Source organism: Copidosoma floridanum, unplaced genomic scaffold (assembly GCF_036245765.1).
Source record: "Copidosoma floridanum isolate Cflo_tuat_1 unplaced genomic scaffold, Cflo_Japanese_pri ptg000035l, whole genome shotgun sequence".
In the NCBI taxonomy this organism is placed as follows: Eukaryota; Metazoa; Arthropoda; class Insecta; order Hymenoptera; family Encyrtidae; genus Copidosoma; species Copidosoma floridanum.
The window spans coordinates 842,899-855,320 of NW_028321912.1; the positions used below are offsets into that span (position 1 = coordinate 842,899).

At 33.2% G+C, this 12,422-nt stretch overlaps 1 protein-coding gene and 1 non-coding gene across 2 annotated transcripts in view; one reads left to right on the plus strand and one right to left on the minus strand.

The window, feature by feature from the left end:
• Nucleotides 1–12,422, plus strand: part of gogo (thrombospondin-1 like protein golden goal) — a 193,071-nt gene that overhangs the window by 54,597 nt on the left and 126,052 nt on the right. The window lies entirely within an intron of this gene.
• TRNAL-UAG (transfer RNA leucine (anticodon UAG)) lies at nt 6,938–7,017 on the minus strand. Its single transcript has one exon. It is a non-coding gene; the product is annotated as a tRNA-Leu (tRNA).

Here is a 12,422-nt window from a genome sequence, read left to right on the forward strand (position 1 = left end):
TCCATCGAGAATTCCAGATGCCCGTATTTTCCTTCCATACACTACATGCGCAATGTTACACAGGCATGCGCTCATATTACCCATACAAGAATGAACGGAACGAATGGATTGGGGGATTAAGTATGATTCATATATAGGCGCCACGCGAATCCGATTAACTTTTTTTTTCGCCCGTGTCAGAATTTTTTTTTTTCAGCGAAAAGGTGTTATTGTGCATACGTTCCAAAGCGGCCTTTTTAATTCGGTCTATACGGGCTCTGGATGATTCTCCGTTTCATTGTCCACCTCTGCAGGCATTGTTAACTTTCATTAGGCTTTACTGCTTTTCCATTTTTTTCTTTTTTATCTTTGAAATTCAATTATCCAACCGGCGCGCTGGTGGAGGATTAGTGAGATGATGATTTTTTTGTTCGAGCCGAGATTCAATTGACGAAGTGTGCAGTGATTAATTTAATTGAGTGATCGGATTTTCGGATCAAACTGCGCGCTTTTTTTAGTGCTTTTGACGCGTATTTTTTATTTTATTTTATTTTTTGTTCTTTTTAGTTTCCAATAAATACGTTATTTTTTTGCCCCACTGGAATAGTAAATTGTGTAAAAATCTTACACTGGTTAAAATAGATGATTCGTTAAGTGTAGGGATGAAAACAAAATTATTCATTTATTTTTTACTTAATGATGTTTGCTTATTTTCCGAGAAAAAACTAATCACTAAAAAGATTATTTGATCAATGAATTTATTTGGACTTGCCCTACTGTAAAGAATCTCAAGTCAATTAAAATCATTCAAACCATTTTTTAAATGTAATAAAATCATTCCATAATCGAATTTTCAGTACCTAATGAGTGAATAAATATTTTGAACTTTACATAAAAAAAGAGAAAAGAGTAGATTTTGTTTGTACAATACTGTCAAACTTTAATTAAAAATAGGAAGTTTAAATTTTTTCTAATGCATTTTAATCGTATATAAAGTGATTCTAGTATTTTATACAGTTTTTATTTTTAATAATTTCAAGAGCAATATTTAAAAATAAAAAAAATACAAAACATAAACTAATAAAGCAAATAACTTGTGATAAAGTAGCCAATAACATTATTGTGCAATCATTATGAATTCATTGAAATAATTTTGAATTATTTCTATACGTTAAAAGTCCATCGTTCACCCCTCAAGGGGAAAAAAAAACTATAAACACGCAATTGTGATGAATCAAAAGAACATTTTAAAAAAGACTATACGATGATTTCCTCACCAATTACTCCGTTAAAGAACAAACTAATTTTTTTTTACAGTAAATAGTCATCTTTTAGAACGTTTCTTTTCAACACGACATCAGTTGCTCCACGTGGAACAAAGCGGGTGTGAAACCACCCGCAGTGCTTGGTCGTTAAATCGTGCTTGGGTTATATATATATATACCTGTAGAGTTTTTCGCTCGATGGCATGGGGTCAGTTGATTTTGGCAAGGATTCAACGGCGCCTAGCATTGACCTAGACTTCTATGGAAACGTTCCTTTGCATGTATATAAATATGTACATAAACCAGATATGTCAGGCTCTTTGATAATAATAATCTGTGGCAACAGAAATTTTGGTGGATGTTTTTTTTTTTCTTTACATTTCATTTTTAAATTGCTTGTGGGTTCGCATCAATCCTTCACAAGGGTACCCTTAAATAATCTTCGACCCATGTATTTTATAGGTGTATACAATTGAGAGAATTGAATTGAATTTTAAATTACAACAGAGTGTTCGGAAATGATAATTTTTATTTCAATAAAGTGCCTCCCAAAAAAGTGAAAAGTTTTTGTAGCACAATTTAACCTAGATCTTATATGTAAACTTCAAATAAATTAGCAATGATAACATTCGCATTAAGTACATAGTTTAATTTAGAATAACACCATTATATTCGTCCGTTTATGTTAAAGTTCATACCTTTTCATTAAAAAATTGTTAACAGTATGAGTTAATATGAAATTAAATTGAATTATTTGATAACTTTATAACGTCCCTAACACACGATGCATATACGTTTTTAAATGAGAAAAATTTTTCATAATTTATCCATCGATCATTTACATGATATATTTAAGCTTTTGAACTAAGAGTACTCCAAAATAGAAAAAAGTCCAACATAATTGGCAAAAATTAGATAAAATGTACGTTGTTATAAAAAAACTTTACAAGTGAAAAAAATCTGAAAAAAAAAACTTTATTGACCGTTTTTCCCTGCATTGTCCTTCTCTGTTCAGTCCATCCATAAAAGCCGACTGCACCAAACGCGAAACGAATGTACACGAAAAGGCTACCGAAACCCCCCCCCCCCCCTCGTCGATATATATCCACGTACGCACGTGAATCACAAGTCCGCTTAATAATAAAATATGGAGCGCCACCGACGCCCCAGCCATTTTCTTCCCTCGACTTTTCCCGACGCAGGAAAATTCATCGTCCCTGTGTTTCTGTAAACATAGGCTCACTGTGGGCTCGTGTGTACATATAGACATGGACGAGGCTTTTGTCGTTCGTTTCTATTGTGGTTGCTCGATCGCCGAGGATTATTTCTGACGGACGGAGCTGTTGGGTGCGTTATGGGGCTTTTGATTTTCGGAGTAAGGGAATTCGGGGTGAGAGTCGAGATTATGTGAAATTTTGTGGAAATTGTCCTGTGGAAAAAGAAAAAAAAGGAACGTTTGTGTTTGCAGATCAGTAAGAGTGATTTTTTAATTTATTGCATCTGGTTTATTGGTAAGATTAGAATTTTTACTGATTTCTCCGGTTGCAATGTACTGTTTAATAGGATATTTTACATTATTAATTTGTTACATCATTAGTCGATTTTAGAATTATGAAAATTTTTTTTTTTCCTGACTAAATTTTAGGTATATTTCATCACAAGATTTATAATTGTAAATATATAGTTTTGTGAGGTTATTGTGACAGAAAATCCTGCTAAAAAAAGGTATATTATTTTCTTTTCGAAGATTTATTCAATGTCTGTTGATACAAATCAGTATCTAGCAAATGGTATCTTAGCATTTTTTTTTATAAACTACATGGTGCAAAATTTTTTCGGAATGGTTTTATTAAATTTTCATAAATATTTTTCAAACAGTAATTTTGAGACTAAATTCTATCGTTATGTCAAATCTTTTTTAATCATTTATCGAAAAAAATGTTGTACAAACTCATAAATATACGCTCGTAAACCATTCCTGAATTATTTTTAGAAAAACAGTGCATCTCTCATGTAACGCTCGATTAATTTTTCGTGTTTAATAATTTTGAAATTGTTGCAGAATAATTCAACTTAATATGCCAACGTTTGTACATAATTTGTACGAAAATTGGACCAAATGGAAACTTTATTTCGCAACCGATAAGTACAAAATACTTTCATAACATCCTGTAATTTTCAAATTATTTTTGTTACGTTATTTCCTGAGAAAATTTTCGGAAAAAAACTAAATCTCTCACTTAGATCTGCTTCGTTGAGTACAAGATGTATCAGTGGCACCTTGAAATGTTCATCGTATATACTGCACTACTCTTCCCACCGACCGATTCACGAATTCCAAATAACCCCAATGAGTGTAACGACGAGTTCTCCGTAACCCCAACCCGGAGAGACAGCCCCGAACAAAACACACCCCGCATCCCTAAGCGATAAATCTCCATCCTCGATCCGAAGTCCGGTGGTCACAGTACACATCCCAGAGCCGCAGTATCGGCAGAAACCAGACTTCCCCGGCGCCACGCCCCTATTGCTCGCGTGCAAAAGTGACGCAGCTGGACGCCCTGTCTTAAGATCTTCTTTTTCCAGAGAGATCGGACCCCCTCGCGATGCACAGAACACGTGCGCGATCGTTTTCCCTTGTATGCAAGCGCGGGAGGGCGGGCATCCTATAGATTGGACCATCAGATAGGAGACGATTGTTATGCGTGTATTATACTGACGAGAGGTGATGAAAGAATTTTTCTTCTTCTCTATTTCCACCTTCAAGACGCGGCTTCCATTAATATTAAATTTCTGTCTAACGAACGTTTGATCGGTTTCGCTCTTTGAGCATCGAAATATGATTGGAGCTCGTGTTTTTCGATTGAATTTCCGCGCCAGGTAAATTAGAGACGGACCGAAGCTGCTCTCCTCCTCGAGCTTTTCGAGCGAATGAATTTCAGCTGTAGCATGCGGGGGTGCTCATGCGTGCCATTCCGCGCTTAGCCAAAGACTCGAAATTAGAAGGAAAATTTACTGGGTGGTAGGAAGACGTGATTGAGAAATATCGTGGAGTTTCTAAAAACGGTATCAAAGAAAATTCGATGGCTTGAAATGAAAATTACAAAAAAACTTCCGTTTTTTTTCCCCCGCCATTATTGTCAACTCAACGATATCTAAGTTAATTAGGAACCAGTAATTTTATATTCAACCAGTAAGTTTATATTTTAGAAAACATAAAACCACTTCTAGGTCGTGTGTGCAGTTAATAAATGAATTTTTAGGTTTTTTTTTTTACCAATGACCTAGTAGAATTGATATCCATTCGCATTTTTGACATAGTACTCGAACATCCCATGTTGATTGAATGGGAGAGAGATTATGTTAGGTACTTTTTACTGATTTCCATTTTTTATCATATATTGCAGATAACCAAATCGAAAAATTTGTTTCTGATTTCATTTGTCACGTCTTATGAAAACTATAACGACTGGCTTAACATACTATTATTATCGATTGAGTATCAAGACTTTTATTAAAAAATAAATTTTGTTTTATCTAAAGAAAGATCAAAGGAAATGAGAAACAATTTTTTTTTTTCATGTACTTTCAATTAAAAATAGCTTTTTCAAGCTGTTCAAGCTACTGGTACAATTTTATAAAGTGTTCACTTACAGGTAGTTTTACCCCAATTCCTGTTAGGTCACGCGTTGTTTCTTTGTAAGTAAGTATCAATAAGTTTACAATGCTAGACTTGAGAGGCCATTTATATTTTTCTTTTAGTCAAATCAACTTTGAACTCTGTTTTAACAGAAAAGTATGATGTGTGCCCATGAACTTAATTTTCCTTTTTTTACATTAGTTCGGTCATCGTACGCGTCTTAAATTTTTTGAACCTCAGTTCCCTTTAATCCCTTAATTATTTTTTTTCCTATATAGTCTCTTAGTCATTTGAAGGATACTGTAAAACTATATTTCGTTGACAAAAATTTTTTAACGCGTCATTCTCGTGATTGTAGGGACCTTGTTAAAACAATTGACACTCGAGTACTATATCAAATGACTCTCTTCAAATAACCATGTGATCAATCGAAGCCAATCATATCTCGAATAAAAATGCTCTATCACATAATTCATCAAGAAAGAAATTTATGGCACAACACCCGTTGTTAATAACTAAATAGTCAAGTTTATAACACGTGTACTCTATGACATTGTAGTTTTATTAGTGAAATGTATAAAAAAAAAAAAAAAAAAATTACTTTAAGATTCCAGCCTTATTTTCTAGGTATGGGTGTTCAATCATTTGTTTGCCACGATAAAAAAAAATATATATATCAATGCGTCAAAAGTATGCGCAAACAAAAGCGCACGTGTAAATATTGATGGATGCAATAATATTATAAAGCGCTCGTATCAAGGAAAAATTAAATGCGAATGAATTAAAACACAGCCAACTTAATTAGCAGTCTTAAACGGCTCACTTTGGGCATATAAAGCACGGCTTTGTTTAATTCAAGCCGTCGGGCATTATCTAGCCCCACCCCCCCTCCACATCTCTGCCCGTCCAAACACCACTCGACCTCTTCGCACTCGATCCCAGGGCCAGCCTCAGGACCACTTAATTATCGCTCTATGAACTTAAAAGAAATATACACCTTGTTTGCACAGGAAAAAAAAAAAAAAACAATGAGTGTGCTTCCTCGTGGTCCAACTGGGGCGCGTAATTGCCGTGGGTGTGTGTATAGTGTCTCACTGTTGTCGCGAGCGAGTGCACAATGTGCACAGTTGAAGGTTTCGCGAACGCATTTGGAGGAAAGAAAAATAGAGTCTGTCTGTAAAGGAGAACTAAAAAAAATTGTCGTTTCGATGATGTAAAAAAACGAAGGTATTGTCCCTTGCAGCGAGAAACAAAGCGATATCGAGAGTTAAAAAGGGAGCTGAGAAACAATAGGCAGCTGCCTGGCCAGTCGGGCTTGTTGGGAGTTTATTTGTTTTGTGCAGTATTTGGAGACAATTTTACGAATACAACTCAATTTGGTGGGGGAATTTTTTTTTTTTTTTTTTTTCAAAAATTTTTTTAGTTTTATATTTTTGTTATTTTAAGGTCTGACTCACTAAGTTTTAATGGGTATCATTAAGTATCCTTTATACAAGAATAAAAAAAAAAAAATGGAAAAAATTTTGAATGATTATTAATCATCTTTAAACTATTCTTACGAAAGAAAATTTTATTTGTTACGTCTGAGATACTAATTATTTTAAACAACCAAATGTTAATAAAATTCATGCTGTGAGTCGTAAAAAAAAATCACTTTTTGTTTTTGAACCAATCAAAAGTTGCGTGTCGGAAGACTCGGAAGGTATTACATAACCTTTTACGGGAATAACTCCATACATCTGAAATACATCCCAGCATTGACAAAGTGTGTCATAATTTTGGAAGCAAATTTTTTTGTATTTAGTTCCCACAACAAATACTTATATTCTTATACAATTTAAAGTAGTCCAAGTGCTCATGTCTTTTCTATTATTCTTCCGAACAAATGCGTTTGTTGTAACAATCATTATTAACGATGGACATAAATTTTAATAAAATACACGGTACTTTTGGAGAAAACCTTCCAAAATATCTGATCTTTTCTTTATGCATTTTTGTTTTTATAAAACAGTTTTCTGCGAAAGACATCGATGATCAAGACAAAAAATGTCCCTGACAGCGGTGGGATTCGAACCCACGCCCTTGCGGACTGGTGCCTAAAACCAGCGCCTTAGACCACTCGGCCACGCTGCCGCAAAGTACTCCATTGCAAGGGCGTGCCTAGTAACGCTGCCACATTTGTGTGATAGCATCGCTCACTAATGAAAAAATAAAGTTCCGTTACAAAATTTACAAAATTATTTCAATTTTTACGAAGACTTTATCACTTCTACAAATTATTATGATTTGCAACTTTTTGCTTAATTTTGTAACATAACCTATTAATATACGTTATTACTCAATATTATAGTTTGGTTTGCTTCAAAAATTATATTCTAATTATCAATAAACCATGAAGCAAGCGCGCTTGACGCATACACATATATATAGCTTATGGAGTAAGCAGACAGCCGTTAGTAATCTGCTCCACATGCTGTACTTACATAATGCTCAGGTGCACAATTGTACCTTAGGTCAGGGGATATGTAATATTAGATTACTGATAATGTATAACGCGGTACATCAAGTGTACGCAAATTCTGTTTGTGATTATTGAGGAGTTTTGTCAACTGTAAATGGTCTTTAATGGTATCATTTTAATGATCAATTTATAAGGATAGCGTGGTACGAAATAAAGATACTTTATGTGTTGAGAAAAAAGAAATTGTTTCATGAAATTGACAATACTGCGTATGTATACGATTATTAAAAATTGAAAAATTTATTCAAGTCATACAGATTTTATGGGTAGTTCACAAGATCGCCTTTTTTGAGTAAAAAGTGAAGAAAAGAGTGGCATAGAGTATTTGCGAATACTTACGCGATGAGTTCAATAATTAATCAAACATTAAAGTTACAATTTCTACTATACTACTTTGGACCTTTAATCACAAAAACTTGGTTGGCAATTTCCTCAATGATGCAGGGTATCCAGTTTTCGTCTTTCGTTTGAATTGAATTTGCATAAGCAGAAAAATAAACAACAAATTTAAGTGTCTGCACAGAAAAACATTCCATCATCATCGTAAAAGAAATTTTGTTTACGATGTGTTTACCGGCTTGAAACAGTATAATATTACGGTAAATGTACACTTTTGGAATTAATCGAATCAGTGGCTTCTTTGTCACTCTGTATGCAGTAAAAATTTACAATTTTAGTTTTTTTGTTCAGGTTATAAAATAAAAAATAAAAAATAAAAAAATCTTCACTCAGTTTGTTATGAAATTATGTTTACTTATTCAATAACGTAAAATTTATTAAATATAACATACAGCCATTTAAATCATAAGGAAATAATTTAAAAAAAACAATAAATATCAACAAAAACTTAATTATAAAGTTAGTTGTCTCGAACGGAGTACACGAAATATCTCTTTTACATTTTTCTAACACTTGATTGAAGTCGAACTGCGGCTAGAATGACTTGAAGGAAGCTGTAAGCTCACATTTATATCTCTAAATGGCTGTGGTCACAGTTATCCCGTGTTTGCAATAACTTCCCTGTTTCTTGACCACAGTTCATTTAAGAAAAAGTGTGGTCTTAGTATTTAACATCGTTTTGTACGATCTTTGCTAAAAAAAATTTTAATCTTTAAAACTTTGAGAATAGGGAGAACATAACCTCAAATACTTTTTTTTCTTTTTTTTTCGCGAGAAAATTCGTGGTAATTGGGTTCAAGAAAATATACAAAACTTTCGGTGATGAAACACTGACGGTTTTGGTAAGGTTAAAAAAATCTGGAATAATCAGTGTATTATTTTTTTTTACAAAGGACTGTCGATCGACATAGGCTTTAACAAAAAAATTTTTTTACCACACTTAGTTGACTCGGAATGTTCCCTTAATAATTCTCAACGTCTTTATTTGCTTATTAAAATGCACTTTTAAGATTCATAGTAATATGATGCCCAAAATTTATTTAACAGTTTTTATTAAGGTTTTGTTAGTTAGAGCTTCAATTTCCTTCTCAAGTATGATATCAGCCTTGGCTTGAAATAAAGGATCAGGTTTATAAGTAGATGAAGGTGTTTCAGACGTAGGTAGGGTTACGGGCTGGGGTTTGAGTGTGGCATGACTTTGGGGTTTTAATGATGATTGAGGGGTGGGTTGAGGTGTGGATGAAGGTCCAGAAGTGGATATGATCTGGTTGATGGGTGGAACTAAAACTTTCACATCCGTAGAACCAGGTATAAATTGTATTATAGAACCCCACTGCACAATCGTGTCAGTTTTTGATACTAGACTGTTTTTGATTAAGAAATATTTTCCTAGACTTCCAATATTTGGTATCAGTCTCCCGATTTCAAGCTGACCAACTAGCAGTGTAAAGTATTTATTCTGAAACAAGACATTTTTTAACGTTGGATAAAAAAACATGCATATATTTTCACGGCTGTGAAAAATTTCTGAGATTTACCTTTGGGATGCAAACACGATTAAGCATGTTCTTGGGCACTCTTAAAAAAACAGGTAAATACTGGTGATATTGATTTTCGTAGCAAATACTAATACTGTATTTCCCTAGAAATGATTTGTTGTGGCCGTTTTGATTGTACGAGTACACTTTGCTTTTCAACTGGAAAATCGCCAATTTTTTGTCTTTTGATATTGATATGTTGAATTGTTTCAATAAATTGTTACTCACATGCGTTTCTACTGGTAAGTCTGTCTTAAGATCCCAGTAAAATACTTCATAGTTTACATCATCATTGAACCTAGTAACATGTACTTTCATGCCATTTAGATTAGTGTACTTTGGATTGAGGTATCCAAGTTGGATCGCAGAAGTTTTAAGCTTAAAAATGCCTAAATTTAAGTAAACCAATCCCACGGATTGTAATGAATTGTTTCCATAACATATTTACCAGGCACGCGTGTTCTTGAATAAATAATGCAGTAATGATAAAAATAGTGCTCACATGTAACTTCATTTCGACTTACGCAGTGATTACGCAGTAGGCATTTAAAGGTTGAAACTGAAAGCCTCTATTTTCATTTCATGAATTTATATCTGCGTGTTACGTTTTATGTGTTATCTGATTGTGAGATGGAAACGATAAGGAAAGAGAGATACCAAATTTTCCTGAAATACTTCATTAATACAAATATTTTTGGTCACAGTTAATTTTTTTTTATTTAATACTTTAGTATACCAGGAAATGAGTTTTCTGTACATATTTGATGATTTTTTTTATCTTGTTTTTGTCTTTAATGTTGTTTTAAGCTTCAATAAAATAAAAAATAACGTACTAAAAAGAGTATTAATAACGGTAGAAAAATTTTATTACTAATAAAACGAAGATCAATTATACAACAGTCAAAGTTGTTGTTAATCAAAATTTATTCTGTTTTTTAGATTTTAAGGAATGTAACTGTTTCAAATGAATGTCAATCCAATCGTAACTAATACTTCCATACACATTATAAAAAATTTAGTCCCCGACTCGTTGAAGAATCAGAATTTTTGTATTAAATTAAAAAGTGTACTTAGAGTGTTTTACTTTTTATTCTGGAACCACTGGATTTAATTGGAGAGAAACTAACTATTCATTATTTTGTTCGTTTTTTTCATTGTACTTTTTGTAAGGACACTTTTTTTGTATACAACACTAAATTCTCTTTAAAAACGTGAAACACTAACTGCTGCGTCCATGTAAAAGTTTGTTTTTTCGCCACAATGATTCAAAGTTACAATGACTGAGCTTATCTTATGTTTTGAGGTAACTCTCCAACAGCAACTGCCTCAAAAATATTAACAAAAATACAGTGGGGTGGTACAATTTAAGTATTATTATTGATTATTCTGTTGTTAAAGTAAAAAACAAATTATTTTTTAACGATAAGAATAAATCTTACTGACTGCATTATTAATTTTTATTATCATTCGTATTCAATACATTTTTTTTTACTAATTTTATGATTACTTAAAAATATTGCTTCTTTTTTTTTTTTTTTAACAGAAAAGTATACACATTTTTTTTAATTATCAAAAAATTAATTTTTGCCACAATTTTAATTATTTAAATTGCAGGTCTACAAGTGAAGAAAAAAATAAATATACATCTGATTAAAATATTGTAAATAAATTTAAGGAAAATAAAACAAACTTTGCAACATTTTTATGTATATGCTATGCAAAAGTTTAGTTTTTTGCATGAGTTTAGCTACTTTTTTTGTTTTTCGTTACATTTTTGAAGACCTAAAACATCATCTCTTTGTACTGCACAGTATATGATTGATACTTAATTTTTATCAAATTACTTCGTTCGGGGCCATCCATAAACTACGTAACGCTGTTTTTGGCCTTTTTTGACCCCCCCCCCACCCCCACGTAATTTGCCGTAACATTTTGCCTGACCCCTCCCCCCCTCCCCCAGTAAATGTTACGTAACTTTTTCTGTTAAAAAAAAATTTTTTTCTTAAATGCGCTTGTGTCATAATTGAAACAAAAAACTGATTCTTTGTTATGCATGTGTCAATACTCTGCTATCGACTAATTTTTTCGTCGCGACTTGTCAACAAGAAAAACAAAACCCTGCTGCGTGATCAACTTTTATAATATGAGTAGGTTGGTAGTAGTGTCACTAGTATACATGTACAATACAGCACCTACCCCCACCCTGGCTTTACTAACCGACCGTGTGTTCGCACATGTAAACAATAGTTAATCAGCTGATCACGTTTTGGCGCACTTTGAGCGCTTTTGTGGTTAAAGGGAGGACTTGAAAGCGCTCAAAGTGCGCCAAAACGTGATCAGCTGATTAACTGTTGTTTACATGTGCGAACACACGGTCGGTAAGTTAAGTCGGGGTGGGGGTAGGTACCAACCAAAAACTTAACCAACGTATCATTTCCGAACAGAGCCCTAGCATGGCACGACTGAGAAACTTGCAATTACGCGCTCTATTTGAAAAAATGTAATAGTGCATTTTTATTTTTTTATTTTTGTGGCATAAAGTGAAGTTACGTTACTTTTAATTAACCCCCCCCCCACGTAACCTAATGTCGCAATTTGTCATACCCCTACCCCCCCTAAATGGCGTTAGGTAGTTTATGGATGGCCCCTTACTACTAAAAAAATTTTTTTGTTTTTTTTTAACTATATAAAATTAAGACTGAATCAATACTAAAGAATTTAAAACATTTGATATGCATCAGACAAAAGAAAATGGAATACATTAATTTTTCACGTTGACTCATACCCCTAGCTATTATTTACTAATCTCATACTCGTAGCTATAATTATCCTTATTCGATTACTACGTAGTGAAGAATTACGTCATCAAAACTTCTTTTCCAACATGTCAATTCAATAATGACTCTCACCCTCGAAAATAAATAAATTTTCGTAGAATCATTCCCCCGACAGCTGACCTCGAAGCCCAGAAATTGACATCGTCATCGCAAAGCGTCACATGCTGAGCATCTGCTAAAAATCAATAATAACGCGAGCGGCTCGACGGAGTACATACAATTAAATTTTTTTTTTTTCTTCCA